General features: G+C 49.5%; 1 protein-coding gene across 5 annotated transcripts in view; it reads right to left on the bottom strand.

Moving 5' to 3' along the window:
- SYNPO (synaptopodin) overlaps window positions 1-16140 on the bottom strand; it is an 88269-nt gene that overhangs the window by 12305 nt on the left and 59824 nt on the right. The gene's annotated exons all lie outside the window — the stretch shown is intronic.

The following is a 16140-nucleotide window of genomic DNA, read 5'->3' as shown; positions in this document are numbered from 1 at the left end:
CTGGTTAGCACAGGGAGGGCACAGCCTTGGGGCACACCTGCAGCCACCCATGCCCCGTCCCCCACAGATGACCATTTTCTCTGCAACTTGACATTCACTTACTGTTTCCAAGGAACTGCTCTCCTTATCAAGACCCCGGATTCACCGTTGGGGAGATAGCATTATGGTCAAGTAGAAAGATAGTCATGCCTGAGGCTCTGAGGTCCCAGGTTTAATCCCCAGCACTACCATAAACCAGAACTGAGCAGTGCTCTGGTTAGAAAAAGTAATAGACAAAATGGTGATTTCACTTTCATTCATTTTGGATGGAACTTCAAGGAATCACATTAAGTGAGATAATTCAGAAACAGAAGGATGAAAATGGGATAATTGCATTCTTAAAAGTTGAAAAATGCTACCATCATGAAAAACTGCCTTCCTTGGGCAGATGGCCCTACCAATATGTCCTGAAACCCCATGTCCCCAGAGCCCTACCCCATTAGGGAAAGGTAGAGACAGGCTGGCGATACGGATTGACCTGTCAACACCCATATCCAGCAGAGAAGCAATTATAGAAGTCAGACCTCCTAACTTCTGCACCCCATAGAGATCTTTGGTCCATACTCCTAGAGTGATAAAGAATAAAGAAGCTTCCAATGGAAGGAATGGAGTGTGGCACTCTGGTGGTGGGAATTGTATGAATCGTACCCCTCTTATCGCACAATCGTACAGATAATTATTAAATCACTAATAATAAAAAGTTGAAAACTAAGAAAACATGAAGCAGAACTTGGACTTGGTTTGGTGTATTGCATCAAAGTAAAAGACTCTGGGGTAAGGGGAAGGTTTCTGGTCCTGGAACATGATGGCAGAGGAGGACCTAGGGGGAGTTGAATTATTATGTGGAAAACTGAAAAATGTTACACATGTACAAACTACTGTATTTTGCTGTTGATGATAAACCATTAATCCCCTCAATAAAGAAAAAAACAGATACATAAAAAATTCTCATTCAACCACCATGGCATGATTCAAATGTCCCCACCTGTGGAAAGCCTTCCCTGTATCCCATCAGAACTCACAGCTTTTGTCTGGGTCCCACAGAAGATATGTGCTTTAGCAAACAGCTTAGCAGCCAAGGCCACACAAGGCCCCCAACTCATCTCCTAACATGGTCCTTCTCTCTCACTGTTATTTAATAAAAGATTCACCTATTTATTTATTAAGGGGGGCGGGGAGCAGGGGCAAGGCATGGGGAATCCGAACATTACTCTCTGGTACATGTAGTGTTGGGGACTAAATTCAGGACTGGATGCTGGTGAGTCCAGTGTCCTACCTACTGTGCCAGCTCTCTGGCTGCCTTTGCTGGCTTTCTTTCTGTTCCATGAAAATGCAGTTTGTTTCTGCTCAGAACCTTGACACTTGCTATTTCTTCTGCTTAGAATAAGCTTTCCACATGTGCATTACATGTTGGTGTCTTCTTGAAACTTGGGGCTCAACTACATCTTACCTATCTAAAGCAGAAGTCCTCCTTCATAAGAGGAGGAGCAGAGAGAGGGGGAGAGAGAGAGAGAGAGGTTAAAGGAGAGGGAGAGGGAGTGAGATAGGCCAGAGCATTGCTCAACTCTGGCATACTATGGTGCCAGGGATTGAACCTGGTGCCTCAGGCAAGTAAATTTGGTGTGATATCAGCTATGTGATCTCCCTAGCCCTTAGAATTATTTTCTTTACACATTTCCTTCTTTGTTATCTATCTCTCCACACATAACATAAGCTCTAAGGGACAGTATAGTCACCTGAGCCCTGGCCCTAGTGCTATATCCAGCACCTCCATTTGCTTTGCTTAGGGATTTCTTTTTCCCACTATAGTTAACCCTAGCGCTTGGAGCCTCAACAATGAATCTACGACTCCCAGAGACCATATTTTTCCCCCTTGTCTTTATCTATCTTTTCTTTCATTCTTTTTTCTAGAGACAGACAGAGAGGGGGAGAGAGAAAGAGAGACATCTGTAGCACTGGTCCACCATTCATGAAGCTCCCTGCCCCTGCAGGTGGAGACTGGGACCTTGAACCTACAACCTCAGTCAAACACAGTAATGTGTGCACTCTACTGAGTGTGCCACTGCCCAACTCCTCCTTAGAAACCTTTACACTGTCATTTGCTTGGCCACTAACACTTTACAGTGTACACCAGGTAATGTATTTCCATGGCCTAAAAAAGAAAAGCTAACAGCTCACACAGTGAATAGTGTCTCTTCATGCTTGAGCACCTCACACCACAGCTAGTTTTTTTTTTATATTTATTTATTTTCCCTTTTGTTGCCCTTGTTTTTTTATTGTTGTTGTAGTTATTATTATTGTTGTCATTGTTAGGACAGAGAGAAATGGAGAGAGGAGGGGAAGACAGAGAGGGGGAGAGAAAGACAGACACCTGCAGACCTGCTTCACTGCCTGTGAAGTGACTCCCCTACAGGTGGGGAGCCAGGGCTCGAATCAGGATCTTTATGCCACTGGTCCTTGCGCTTTGCGCCAATTGTGCTTAACCCGCTGTGCTACTGCCCGACTCTCCACCACAGCTAGTTTATGACTGCTGTTAGCTTCTTCTATGGCTTCTCTGTTGTTTTTTTTTCTATTTCTATGTAAATACTCACTTAATTTTCTTCATATTTGTTGACAATAGGAAATTCATCAGTTGGGCTATTTTTTTTTTTAAATGATTTATCCATTGGTAAAGAGACAGAGAAAACCAGAATATGGCTCAAGAATCTCATGCTTGAGAGTCCATTGCTTTATATGCTGTGTCATCTCCTAGGTCATAGACTGGGCTAATACATTTATTTATTTATTCCCTTTTATTACCCTTGTTTTTTTATTGTTGTATTTATTATATTGTTGTTGTTGGATAGGACAGAGAGAAATGGAGGGAAGAGGGTAAGAGAGGGGGAGAGAAAGAGACACCTGCAGACCTGCCTCACCACTTGTGAAGTGACTTCCCTGCAGGTGGGAAGCTGAGGGCTCGAACTGGGATCCTTACACGGGTCCTTGCGTTTGCGCCACCTGCACTTAACCTGCCCAACTCTCTGCTGGGCTAATTCTAACAGTGACTGTGCTAGAAGATTGCATTCCTTCATTTTACCCTCTAAGAACACAAGAACTTCTTGGCCCTACTTCACGAAGTGGAAGATAAGACTCAGAGACTTGTCACTCAATCAAGGTCATGCAGTGGAATGGAAACTAAATCAAGTCAGGGTACAGCCATGCTCACACTACTTGTCCCAGAAGATCTCATCTGCATATCTAAGAAATAAAGTCAGTGTGTGAATGGTAGAGGAATCAGGATTCATTCTGGGTTTGGAGTCAGGTCCCTGAGGTCAAGTATTAGGCTGCGGTAAGGACCCTGTGTTCACTAGAAGCAGTTATTTCTTACTCTAGCCCAGCTCCCAGCTGGTACACAATGGATACTCACTTGGTGCTTACTAAGAGCAAATGGGTGGAAGGACAGGCCAGTTCCTCTATGACCAGGGCAGCCTGTGGCCAGGGTTAGCGGCTCAGTCAGTGGCTGGGAAGATTCCTTTTTTCTTGCACTACTACCCCCAACCCTGCCCCAACTATGGGAAGCTAATTAGTTCTTGAGGAATCTGACCTTACCCTCCCTTCTACCTTGCCCTCATTAGCACTGGCCATAACATGCTGAATGGGTCTCCAGGGACAGTCTTTCTAGGCATCCTGCCAACAGGCTCAGAATTCATGGGCTCTCTAACATAGAAGGGCCCCTAGAGAGAAGCCAGGGCAACACCACTCCTGTTCCATCCATGGGAAAACCGAGATCCAGATTGTGGTGCAGGGCAGAGTCTGCAAGGGCAGACTTGCATACCTGAGGCTCTGAAGTTGCAGGTTTAATCTCCAGCACCATATGCCAGAGCTAAACAGTATTCTAGTAAACAAACAAACACAGAGGGAGAAAGAGGGAAAGAAAAAGAGAGGGAGAGAGAGGGAGAGGGAGAGGGAGAGGGAGAGGGAGAGGGAGAGGGAGAGGGAGAGGGAGAGGGAGAGGGAGAGGGAGAGAGAGAGAAACCATAGCACTGAAGCTTCCTTCAATGTGATGGGGGCTGGGATTGAATAAAACAATCTTGAAAGGAAAAAAGAGAAGAATGACAGCTTCCCTAGGACAAGCCCAGTGATCATAGGTCCTCTGGCCCAACCTTTTCCTTCCTCTCCTTCCATCCCACAAGGCAAGGCTCTTCAAACACACACACACACACACACACACACACACACACACACACACATACACACACACACACACACACACACACACACACACTACACATTCCCACACCCATAGCTGTGCCCACTTGCCCTAAACAGTGAGAGCACACAGCCCACCTCCTGTACCTATGACAACTACATCTTCCTAGAGGACCACTCTCCTGCCTGAGTCACTCTGTCTGTAAAAGATAAAGAGTCTGGGGGTCCAGCCAGGCTGCTTCCCTGGGGAGGGGGTGGGGGAGGAGCTGAGCAAAAGGGGAGCCAGCCCTACTGAGGAAAGGGCTCCTAGACATTGCTCTATTCCACTTAGGCCAGCCTCCTGGTCCCTGACTAGTCTCTGGATTTGCTGGCTATGTGACACTGGAAAGTCAAGAGCCACTTTCCTGAACTCAGAAGGGGCTTCCAGAGCACTGACATGCAGCCTGGGAAGTGACTCTTGAATGGAGTGTCAGACTCTTAAACATAGGGAGAGTCCTGAGTTTGATCCCCAGACTCTTAAACATAGGGAGGGTTCTGAGTTTGATCCCCAGCCTCACATGTGCCAGAGTAATGCTCTGGTTCCTCCTCTTTCCAATCAATCAATCAATCAATCAATCAATCAATCTAAAAAATAAAAATAAGCACTGACATTAGATATGGGAAACTACAATGAGTTCAGCAATGCTGGGTGTTATCCTCAGGCCAAGTAGATGGGCGGACAGCTCACAGTTCCCTAAGACAAGAGGCACTTGGTAACCTCACTCAACTCTCCACAAGGGGCCAAAGCTGCTTGGACAAAGGAGAATCACCTAGGGGCCAGGAGGTGGTGTGCCTGGTTAAGCACACATGTTACAGTGGGCAAGAACCCAGGTTCAAGCTCCTGGTCTCCACCTGCAGGGCAAAGCATCATGAATTGTGCAGTAGGGCTGCAGGTGTCTCTCTGTCTCCCTCTCTCTATCTCCTCCTCTCCTCTAGATGTCTCTCTGTCTCTATCCAATAACAATCACCCCACAAATGGGGGTCCAGAGAGGACATGTGATGCTTTCAAGGACACACATCAGGGGACTCTATCACTGTGGGGGAGACAGAGATTATTCTCCCAAATCACAGAAGCTCAGAGAAGGCCAGCACACAACTGCTACGGCCAGAAAACCAATCCCTAAGCATGTACATTTCTATGTCCAGCTGACAGGCAGCTCACTGCCCCCAAAGAAGTGCATTCCACTAGTTATTATTAATTCCTTCCACTAATTCCATTAATTTCATATTCCTCAGCTGTAACGCTGCTTCTCATGTTAATGCCTTTTCCACCTTCCTTCCTTCCCTCCTTCCTTCTTTCCTTTCTTCTTTCTATACTTCTTTCAGAGAGGGAGAGAATAAAAGAAGGAGAGAGAAAGAGAGAGAGAGAGAGAAAAGAGAGAGAGAGAATGAGAAAGAGAAAGAGAGAAAGAGAATAGCAACAAAGATTCCTTCTATATGTCGGGGAGCAGGCTTAGATGTGGATGGTGATCATGACAGAGCAACTCAATATTCAAGTAAGCAATTTCACCAGCCCAATGTCCACCTTTTCACACAGAGCCTGCCCTTCCTGTCTTCCAGACAGTTTTCTTTTCCAGCTTAATAGCCCCATGGAAATTCAAACACAAATATTAAATATGGGCGGGATAAACACCCCTGGCTCTGCCAATGTTCATAATCCCCCCCATACTGGAGTCTAGTGCATACATGATGTACAGCTCCCAGGCTAAATTTGTCATTTTTGTGGGACCCTGTCCTCACACACTCAATTTCACCTCTCTAGGCTGCCTTTTTCACTCAGACACACACACACACACACACACACATACACACACACACACACACACACACACACACACACAGGGAGGGTGTGGCACCACAACACTGGTGCTTCCCCTGAAGCCACAGTGCCTCCCATGGGGTGCCAGGGCTTGCTTTGACTTGGATGCAGCACCACAGGTGTCCTACTCAGTGAACTATCTCCCAGGCCCCTCTTCTCACTTCGCTGCTTCTAATGGGTTTAGAATACCTGAACTGTGCGGCATGAAGAGCCCACAGAGATAAGCTGGCCCGGAGGCCTAGATAGGGGAAGGATCACGGGGAAGACTGTTGTCTGCAGCCACGTTAGGAATCTACCCCCCCCCCCACACACACACACATACACAAACACACCCTCTGGGCAACTGCGGTCTGGGACTAGAGGAACCCTACAGAAAAGGTCCAGGGTGAGGAGCTCAGCCTCCGGGGATCACTCCCTGCCCGCCACCACAGCCACACAGCCAGCACTATGACTCTATGGCAATGGAATTCAGTAGGCTTGGAGCAGGCCCAGCCAGCCATCCAGACAGTTTGTGCCACCCTGTACAAACAAAGCTGAGCAGGGACGGGGAGGGGTTGGGCCAGCTCTGGGCACCCCAGACTCACCCAGCATGGACCAACCAGACAGGCAGTGACAACCACCAGCTCCCAGACTAGGGCACTGCTGCCCTTGGCACTGCCCTAGCAATACCACCTCCATGATTGTGCTCCCCAGATAGAGAGAGGCAGAGGGTGGGTGCCTCACTGAACCTCCATTCAGCAATGCTATAGCCTACATATTAGCACATGTCCTAATACTCCCCTTTTCTCCAAGCTTCTGCAGGACCAGGTGGGGGAGCTGGGCCTTTAAAGATCCACCCTGGGTCATGGGTCAAGAGATAAAGGGAAGCAGACAGACACCAGAAAGAGCTACCTGGGGCCAGGAGGCCTGGGTCCCCAAGTAAGGAGGGAATAAGGAATCCTAAGTGCCAATATTAGAACAAGCCTGAAGCCACTACTATAATCACTGAGTTCCCCCCACAGCCCCCACCCCTGTGTCAGGCACTTCAGATTCATCACCTTCTCTTACCCTCCCAGCAGTCCTTGTGACAAAAGTACTGTTCTTAGTTCACAGCCGAGCTTGGAGCCCAGAGACATCTGCCCAGGGCCTGGGACTTGAAACTCAGAACGACTGGCTGCAGTTCACTCAGAGAGGCTCCAATTCCCTAGACAAAGACTATGAGAGCCCTCAACTTCTTTATTTCATGAACAGTCCTGCTAGGTGTCCCCTCTGCCCTATAAAGTCAGCTGCCTTGAAGAACCCATGCTTCCTCTCCCTTCTTCCCCTCAGAAGCAAAGCTGATCCACTCATTTTTACTAAGGTAGAAATGACTGCTAGGACATGAATGGGGAGTGGAGTGGAAAGAGCACTAAGGTGTCCTTATCTCTTGCCCCATCACCTAGCCCCATCTGGCTCCAGGACCCAGCTCCTGGGATCCATGGGAGCAAGAGAGGGAGTGCAGGGGGAAGGGTGGCCAGAACTGAGGGTCAGGAGAGAGAGAATTCAAGGAAATGCTTCTCTCAATGCCCAGGCTGGAGAGGGTGGAGCAGGACAGGGAGTGAGAAATAGGAAGGGAGAGTGGCTGGAGGAGCCCATTGTGGCCTCTGGGAATCCTGGCAGAAGGACAGGCAAGCACCGGGTAAACGCCCCCTCTGGTGGAGCCAGGAAAGAACCAGCACTAGCCTCTGCACAACCCCCAGCAGCGGGGTGGTGGGACTCAGCTGGGGGGGCAGGAAGATGAGCTGGGCCTGAGTAATGGTCTGGCTACCTTGGCAGTCCTTGCCTCGCATCCTCCCTGCAGCCAGGAGGAAATGACACAGCCTCCTTGGCCCCTAGGAGCTCTCCGTCCAAGCCAGACTGAGCCAGACCTCCTCGTAGGGGAGACTAACTCAAATTAAAGGTGGGAAAATCTGTCAGGACTCGGGGTGCATGCATAGGGAGAGCAATGGGGGAGCCCCAACCCTGCCACAGAAGTCACCAGGCACCTCTCTCTTGATGCCCAGAGGGGAAACTGAGACCCGAGAGCACTGCCACACACGCTGCACCAGAAAGACATGTTGGGGGTCCCATCTTACTCACTCGGGCTGGGTCCCTCCTGCAGCCCAGCTTCCACAGGGTGCTGAGCCGCCTCAGTTCTTCAAGCTCCCGGAGAGCCAGCCAATCGCCTTGCTGGCAAAGAGAGGAAAAGCCCACTTCGAAGAAGGCACCACGGCAGGAGCCCAAAGTGACTGCTCTCTCCTCCACGGATGACTCAGCCCAGCTCTTTATCAGGAAAACTGATTTTGCAACAGCCTTTTTAAATGGCCTCTCCACCCCCAGCCTCTCCCCCGTCAATCTACCCGCCCCACGCTGCCAGATCCGTCTCCTTTTGCCTAGCTCCTCTCTCTCCTGCTTCCCCAGGATGCGGAGGCTCCCGCGCGTCAAGTCCCCACTTAGGGCTTGCTTACTGATTCTCAGTGCCCTTGGCCATGCCACAGGGAAGCCCTTAGGCAAATGGTTCTCACACCTGCCCCTGAGTTCCTGCTTCTGCAGTGGGGTGCACAGACCCCTTCCCTCAGAACCTCCTGTCTCCTATCTTCCACACATACCCTAATGTCCCAGGCTGCCAACCAGACTCTAGCACCACCACCCCCTCCAAGGACCTCCCCGAACTATTAATGTTATTTGCCCCCCAACTTAGTAACCTCAACAATATTTATTTATTTATATACTTACCAGCAGAGCTCTGGTTGGGGCTCTGTAAGCTGCATGGCTTCACTACTCCCAGTGATACTTAAAAAAAGGGAGGGGGGCAGGTGGTGGTACACCTGGTTGAGCACTCACATTATAGTGTGCAAGTACCCAGGTTCAAGCCCCTTGTCCCCACCTGCAGAGGGAAAGCTTCACAAGTGGTGAAACAGGGTTGCAGGTGTCTATCTCTTTCCCTCTCTCCTCTCAGTTTCTCTCTGTCTCTATTCAATAATAAATAACTAAAAATATTAAAATGTATGAGTGTGTATTTTTTCTTTGCCTCCAGGTTATTGCTGGGGCTCAGTGCCTGCACCATGAATCCACTGCTCCTGGAGGCCATTTTCCCCCCTTTGTTGCCCTTGTTGTAGCCTTGTTATGGTTATCATTGTTGTTGTTGATGGCATTCATTGTTGGATAGGACAGAGAGAAATAGAGTGAGGAGGGGAAGACAGAGAGGGGGAGAGAAAGACACCTGCAGACCTGCTTCACCGCCTGTAAAGAGACTCCCCTGCAGGTGGGGGACTGGGGGCTCGAACCGGATCTTTATGCCAGTGTTCGTGCTTTGCACCACGTGTGCTTAATCCACTGTGCTACCGCCTGACCCCCATGTGTGTGTATTTTTAAGATAAAGGGTTAGAAACACACAGAGAAAAGAGACTATAGCATCCCATACCATTGGCAAAGCTCCCCCTATGCAGACCCTCCTTTGTGGTGGCCGGGGGCTCAAAGCCAGGTCCTCACACACGGTAAAGTATGTGCTCTGCCAAGAGAGCTATCACCAAGCCCCAAACTTCAGCACTTTTTTTTAAAGATAAATTTCATTTCACTGATGAGAGAAAGAGGGAGAGAAGGAAAGAACCCTATACTTATATATTCATTTATTTATGAGAGATAGATAGATAGATAGTCCCCAGAGTACTACTCAGCTCTGGCTTTTATAGTGGTGCTGGGGATTAAACCTGGAACCTCTGGGGCCTCAGGCACCCAGTCCTGTGCTCTAACATGCTGAGCTGTCTCCCTTATCCCTTATCACTCTGAACACATCAATACTATTCACTGCAATGAGCTTTGCTACAGTGCATATCCAGCACCAGGTTGTGCCCAGCCCTTGCCCACAGCAACCCCCTGCGGTGGTAAGTACCCTCCTTTCCAAGTTGGAGAAGAAACAGACTCAGCAGTGAGATGTGATGTGCTCAAGAAGGCACATTTAGAGGTAGGGTTGGAATTCAAACCCAGCACCCAGTCCAGGGCCTGTCAATGGGTTACACTGCTTCCTCCCAGCGTCTGCCTTTGCAGCTACCAGGGACTGCGTTGTATTCCCTTAGAATGTTAGAATCTAGGCAAATCTGAAATTCATCTCCAGGAATAAACAGTGGAGCAGAGAGTAAGGGCACATCTAGACTATGATTGAGCTTGTATTTCTACCATTTACTGAGCCAGTATTTACTGAAACTCCCCCCGCCCCTGGTGATAACCACTGCTGAGTCTGAGGGGACAAATAAAGAGAAGGGAGACAGCTTTGGCACTAGAAGCTGGTACAGGACTTAGAAGAAGGGCTGCATCTTTGTGGAGAGTCTACAGTGTGTAGGCTGGGACAGGGAAACCAGTGATGACCCAAGCCCAGTCCTTCTCTATTATTATTTTTCCCCCACCAGTTAGGGCAGGGGAGAGGTAGCTTCCCTGTATGGCTTCTGCCATGGGTCAGGGCTAGGGCCTCAGCCACCTCTGTCTCAGCCCAGCTAGGGCCTGGCACACCCTGGGCCCTCCACAAAGATGCAGGATTACTGCTGGGACTTGGTGCCTGTATGACAACTCAAATGTTTTCAGTGGCCTTACCGCCTCCCTTTCTGACAGAGACAGAGAGAAACAAAAAGAGAGAGCACTGAAGCACTGCTTCAATGTTTCAGTGCTGGTGAAGCTTCTCCCCTCCAGGTGGGGGACTGGGGGCTTGAACCTGGGTCCTTGTGCATGGCCAGCCTCCTGCCAATCCCCAAGCCTAAGCTATTTGAGCCTGTAAGAGCTTTGGGGGACAGGGCTTTAAGTGATTCACTGCTGCGCCCACCCCCACCCCCACCCTGCCCCCACCCATCCCTCCCACTGTCCACAGTGGCCTGCAGAATTTTGAAGTCAGTGAGGGTACTGCACTCAGGGAGCACTTGATGCTGCTGGGCTAAGGGTGTGATATGTGCTTTCCTCATTCAGTCCTGAAAGGGAAGATGAGTTAACCATTCACAGATGAGAGAATCAGCTCTGGGGGTGAAGAGGAGGGGTAGGGGTAAGGAGAACTGGAGCCTGGGGTCTGACTGAGTCCCACTCACTTTCCCACCTGATGTGCAGACCAAGCCCAACCACCACTTCCTCCAAGGAGCCCTCAGCCAATTCATCCCCACTGCACAGCCAGTGCTTCTCCCTTCATTGGGGGAGAACAGAGGAAACAATAAGTTGAAACCCAGGCCTAAGGAGGGGGGGGGTGGTGTGCTCCAAGCCTTATATTTCCATTCTGGAAGTAGGCTGAGATGGAGCAGCGTGGGATGGTGGGGGTGAAGTGGGGAACCTAGTGGAAGGGCACCCACATTGGTTTGGGCCTTGATTGGTAGTGTCCTCACAGGCCACAGGCACCACTCAGGGCCCAGGGTCCTGTTCTGGGGTCCTACTCTGCAGGGACCAGGAGCCACCACCTCCCATAGACCTATCCTATCAGCCCAGACCTTAACCTTCTGTAACTAGATTTCAGGCATTCCAGTGTGGTGACCAGGGAGGCAGGCTGGTCCCAGGTTCACAGCAAACTGAAAAAGGCTGGGCTAAGCCCAGGGGAACTGGGTTTCAGCCCCCAGCACCTCAGCCACCAGTCCCAGGAGCCTCAGGGGTTCAGAAAGTATGGTCACACCCTGCCCTTCCATAGAAGACATTTACTCCAGGAAACAGAAAGGTGGCGAGTTAGGGCAAAGGAGGGCGAGCTTCCCCATGTGGACTCTGCCAGGGGCAGGGTTAGGCCTTGGCCACCTCTGTCCCAGCCCAGCTAGGGATTGGCACACTCTGGGCACACATCCACAGTGATGCAGCCCTTCTTTTCAGCCCTGTGCTGGCCTCTGGCACCAGAGTTGCTGTCCCTTCCTCTCTCTAGGCTCAGAGTGGCTATCACACAAGGGGGCAATGAAGCTAGCCCATAGGCCACCCACCCTCAGTTTCTGCTACACCATTCATTCTTGGAGACAAATTCTAGATATGTCTAGATCTGATATAAAGATCTGGGAATGAAGCCCAGATCTTGATGGCTGCAAGGTGAGACATGTGTGGCCCATATGACAGAGCCTGGACTGGGGGGCTGGGTTTGAATTCAACTAAATTCTAAGTCAGAGACCTAGGGTCTGGGTCTGGAAGGGACTGAGAGGAGAAGGAGGAAAAAAGGGAACAGCTAATCTATGGATGAAGAGGGAGATGTAACTTCAAATAGTGATATTAAACCTAACAGGTAGATTATATATATATAGTTGAGTGCACATGCTACAATTCACAAGGACCCAGGTTCAAACCCCCAGCCACCACCTGTAGGGGGTAAGCCTCACAGGTGGTGAGGCAGGTATACAGGTGTCTCTCTCCCTCTGTATTTCCCTGTCCCCAAATTCTCTCTCTCTATCCAGAGTAAATACATAAATTAATTAATTAAATAGATAAAATACATTTTCAAAAAAGAGAGAGACTAAGAGAGAGGTGAATTAGTGTGAAGCAATCTAGGAAGTCTTCCTGGAGAGACTGGCATAGGAACCAAGTTTTGAAAGATAAAGATGTGGAAGCTAACAACAACAAGGGCAACAAAAAATGGGGGGGGGGATGGCCTCCAGGAGCAGTGGATTCCTAGTGCAGGCATTGAGCCCCAGCAATAACCCTGGAGGCAAAAAAATAAATAAATAAAGATGTGAAAGCTTTGTAAGCAATGGGATTTCTCAGTAGAAACTAGAAGGTAATTCCTATTCCACCTCCCTATTAAATAAAGAGATAGAGACATTTATTGTATTTATTTTATCTAAGGTAGAGATATAGACAGACAGAGAGAGACAGACAGACAGAGAGAGGGGTAGGGAGAGATAGAGAGAGAGAGAGAGGGAGAGAGAGAGAGAGAGAGAGAGAGGAGTCTGAGCACCACTAGTACATGTAGCACCAGACATCTAACAAGGCGACCCAGGCAGCTGAGCTATATTCCTGGCTGCATATTCCACTCCCTTATCCCATACTACCTGCACCCTAAAGCAAGACCTACTGGGCTGCTCGACACCCATGCCCAGTAGAGAAGCAATTACAGAAGCCAGACCTCCCACCTTCTGCACCCCATAGAGATCTTTGGTCTGTACTCCCAGAGGGATAAAGAATAGGGAAGCTTCCAATGGAGGGGATGTTCCAATGGGATATGGCATGTTGCTGGTGGGAACTGTATGAATTGTATCCTCCTTATCCCTCAATCTTGTCAATCATTATTAAATCACTAATAATAATTTAAAAGAGACGATGAAAACAAAGAAAGCGCAAAGCAGAACTTGGACTTGGTTTGGTGTATTGCACCAAAGTAAAAGACTGGGGTGAGGGGAAGGGTCAGGTTCTGGAACATGATGTCAAAGGACCTAGAGGGTGTTGAATTATTATGTGGAAAACTGAAAAATGTTATACATGTACAAACTATTGTATTTTTTTAATTTTTCATTGTATTCTATTGTTGACTATAAACCATTAATTCCCCCAATAAAGAAAAAGAAAAGCAAGACCTGTTGGAGAGAAAGGCACATCTGATGGAGGGGAACCCCTGATGGGCTGGCCCAGAGTGGGAGGGGGAGCTGGCAATCCAGGCAGAGTTCTGTGGGTCCAGAGACCAGAAGCAGTGACCCTGGGGTGGAGGCTGGGGGGTTACATCACAGCCCAGATGTCTTAGAGGGTCCTCTGCCTCCGCCTTTCCTCTCCCTCTGCTCCTCAGACCCACCTCGATGGTCCCTTTCTGTTTCTTCACTCTGACAACAGAGGCTGCAAAGCAGTCCAAAGGAGGGCTAGTGCCCTGTGGTAAATTCCCCACATTCCTTCCTTACAGAAAAATAAATAACTGGGCAAGAAAAAATGCAAGAGGAATGATAATGACGACCAAGCAGTCAGCCTCGGGGTAAACAGCAGAGGGTTCCAACTCCATTGAGGCCACAAGTCTGTGAGGGCTTCACTTCCCCAGGGGGTGTCCTCAACAGCACACCTCCCACCCCCTCCCACCCCACCCCTCGTGCAGCTTCCCAGGCTCTGCTGATAGGCTGCACCCGACAAAGGAAGCACTGAAGCAAACTCAGTCAGAGCAGATGGCGGCCGCATGTGCTTGGGCAAACCTGTCACCTGACTGGTGCGTTTCACTTCTTCTGTCCCTCAGGTGGTTGTTTATTGATTATGTCTTACATTTCAGGCATTCACTTGAAGTAGCATCACATTTGTATCATGCTGTTTTATTTCACTTTTTGGAGGGTGAACCCACCCCACAGAGGAGGAAACTGAGACTCCAGAATGTGTAAGTCATTCATTCATCCCAGTGATTTGGCCACAGAGCACTCTGCAAACATTGAGGGTCATGTCTCCTTCCCAGCCAGCCTGCCTGCCCTGCTGCTATGTTAGTCCTCTTTTGAGTGGGATCCAGACAGAGGTGCTGTCCAGTTAGTGCTCCCCATCCCCACACAAATCCCACCCCCAACATGCTCAATGAGGCATCCGTGCAACTTGCTGGGCTGTCATCAGCAAAATTACTCCATCACTCTGAGTCAAAGATGGAAATCTCTGCTTTTTTGGTGCAGATGAACTGCAGAAGTGATTTCCAGAGTGTACACATACCTGAGGCCTTTGCAACAAAGCCCATCTCTGCACAGCCCTACCAGGTAGGGCTCTGTCTCTAGCTCCCCCGATCCCCCCCCCCCCACTCACCCCCCTTGCCCTCTTCATCAGTCCTCTTGTGTCTGTGCTCTTCCACTCACAATCAAGCACTGCCCAACCTCACCCTCACCCACCCAGCATCCTCTCTGCCGCTGTAGCCTCCAGCCTCTAGCCATTCTGTCGCAACAGGGAGAAGTGGGTTTGAATTCCTGGGAGTAGTCCCTGGGGTCCAAGACTCCTGGGAGGGGATGTTTAGTCTACACTGTCCCCACTATTCCCGGAGGCCTGAAGCCTGAAGAATACAGTGGCCCTGAAAGTGCTGCTGACTTTGCCATGCTCTGTCGCCACTCACCAACTGCCTGAGTCATCCAGCCCCCATCCCATCTCCCATGTGCCCCTCAGACAGCAAACGCAGAACAGAATGGAGGCCCGGAGGACCAGAGATGAGACCGGATCTGACCTGTGATGCCTAGAATGTGGGGACCCCTCACCCCTGTGCTAGAAGCAGAAGGACAGAGGTGGCACCCCCAGGGTTAAAGTCTTAATCCTTGTGTAAATTTCAAAGGTGCATTGATTGGAAAAAGGAATAAAAGCAGCCCAGCAAACCTGTGAGAGGGAGAGGTGAACGTGACAATAACAGAAGTTAGATAACATAAAGGAAATACGTAAGTATAGGTGGAGCACAGGCTCATTCTTTCAGTCAATTTCCTGCACACCAGCTGAAGGTCAGGCACTGTTCACAGCCACGAAAAGAAAATGTTAACAATCCCTGTTAGGTGACCCAGGAGATGGTACAGTGGATAAGATACTGGACTCTCAAGCAGGAGTTCCCAAGTGTGATTCCGGCATCACACGTATCAAAATGATGCTCTGGTTCCCTCATTCTGACTGTGCTCTGTCATAAATAAATAAAATCTTTAAGAGGAAAGAATCCTTGCAAGCACTGTGGTGGGGGAGGGAGAAGACAGCTCCATGAGGAATTAGACAAGTCAGGTGGTAATGCTACAGAGAAATAGAAAGCTGGGGTGGGGGGAGAAAGACAGACAGTGCAGCTGGGGTGAGGGATCGTAAATACACACAGGTGCACAAAGGTAAATATGGTGTCATTTGGCAGGTGTCACCGAGAAGTCCCATCTGAGTAAAAGACCAGAGGTGGTGGGAGAGTGAGGCCTGTGAACAGCCAGGGAGCAAGGGGCCTAAGACTGGCTCAATCAAGGAGATCTGAGGCTGGTGCCCAAAATGTGGAGGTGGGACAGTGGGACACAAATAAGGGCAATTGGTGTTCTCGTGGCTCTTCTGCCTCCAGTCCTGGAGGTGTCAGGGAGACTGCAATCCTTTGCACTGGAGCCGCACACCTAACCCCACGACCCCCCACACCCCCAACACAATGCATCTTCAGTGGCTTCTGACAGCAGTCAAGG

The sequence above is a fragment of the Erinaceus europaeus genome, chromosome 2, assembly GCF_950295315.1.
Source record: "Erinaceus europaeus chromosome 2, mEriEur2.1, whole genome shotgun sequence".
Classification (NCBI taxonomy): Eukaryota; Metazoa; Chordata; class Mammalia; order Eulipotyphla; family Erinaceidae; genus Erinaceus; species Erinaceus europaeus.
Note: the sequence above shows the minus strand (reverse complement) of the source record. Positions and strands in the feature narration are given on the sequence as shown.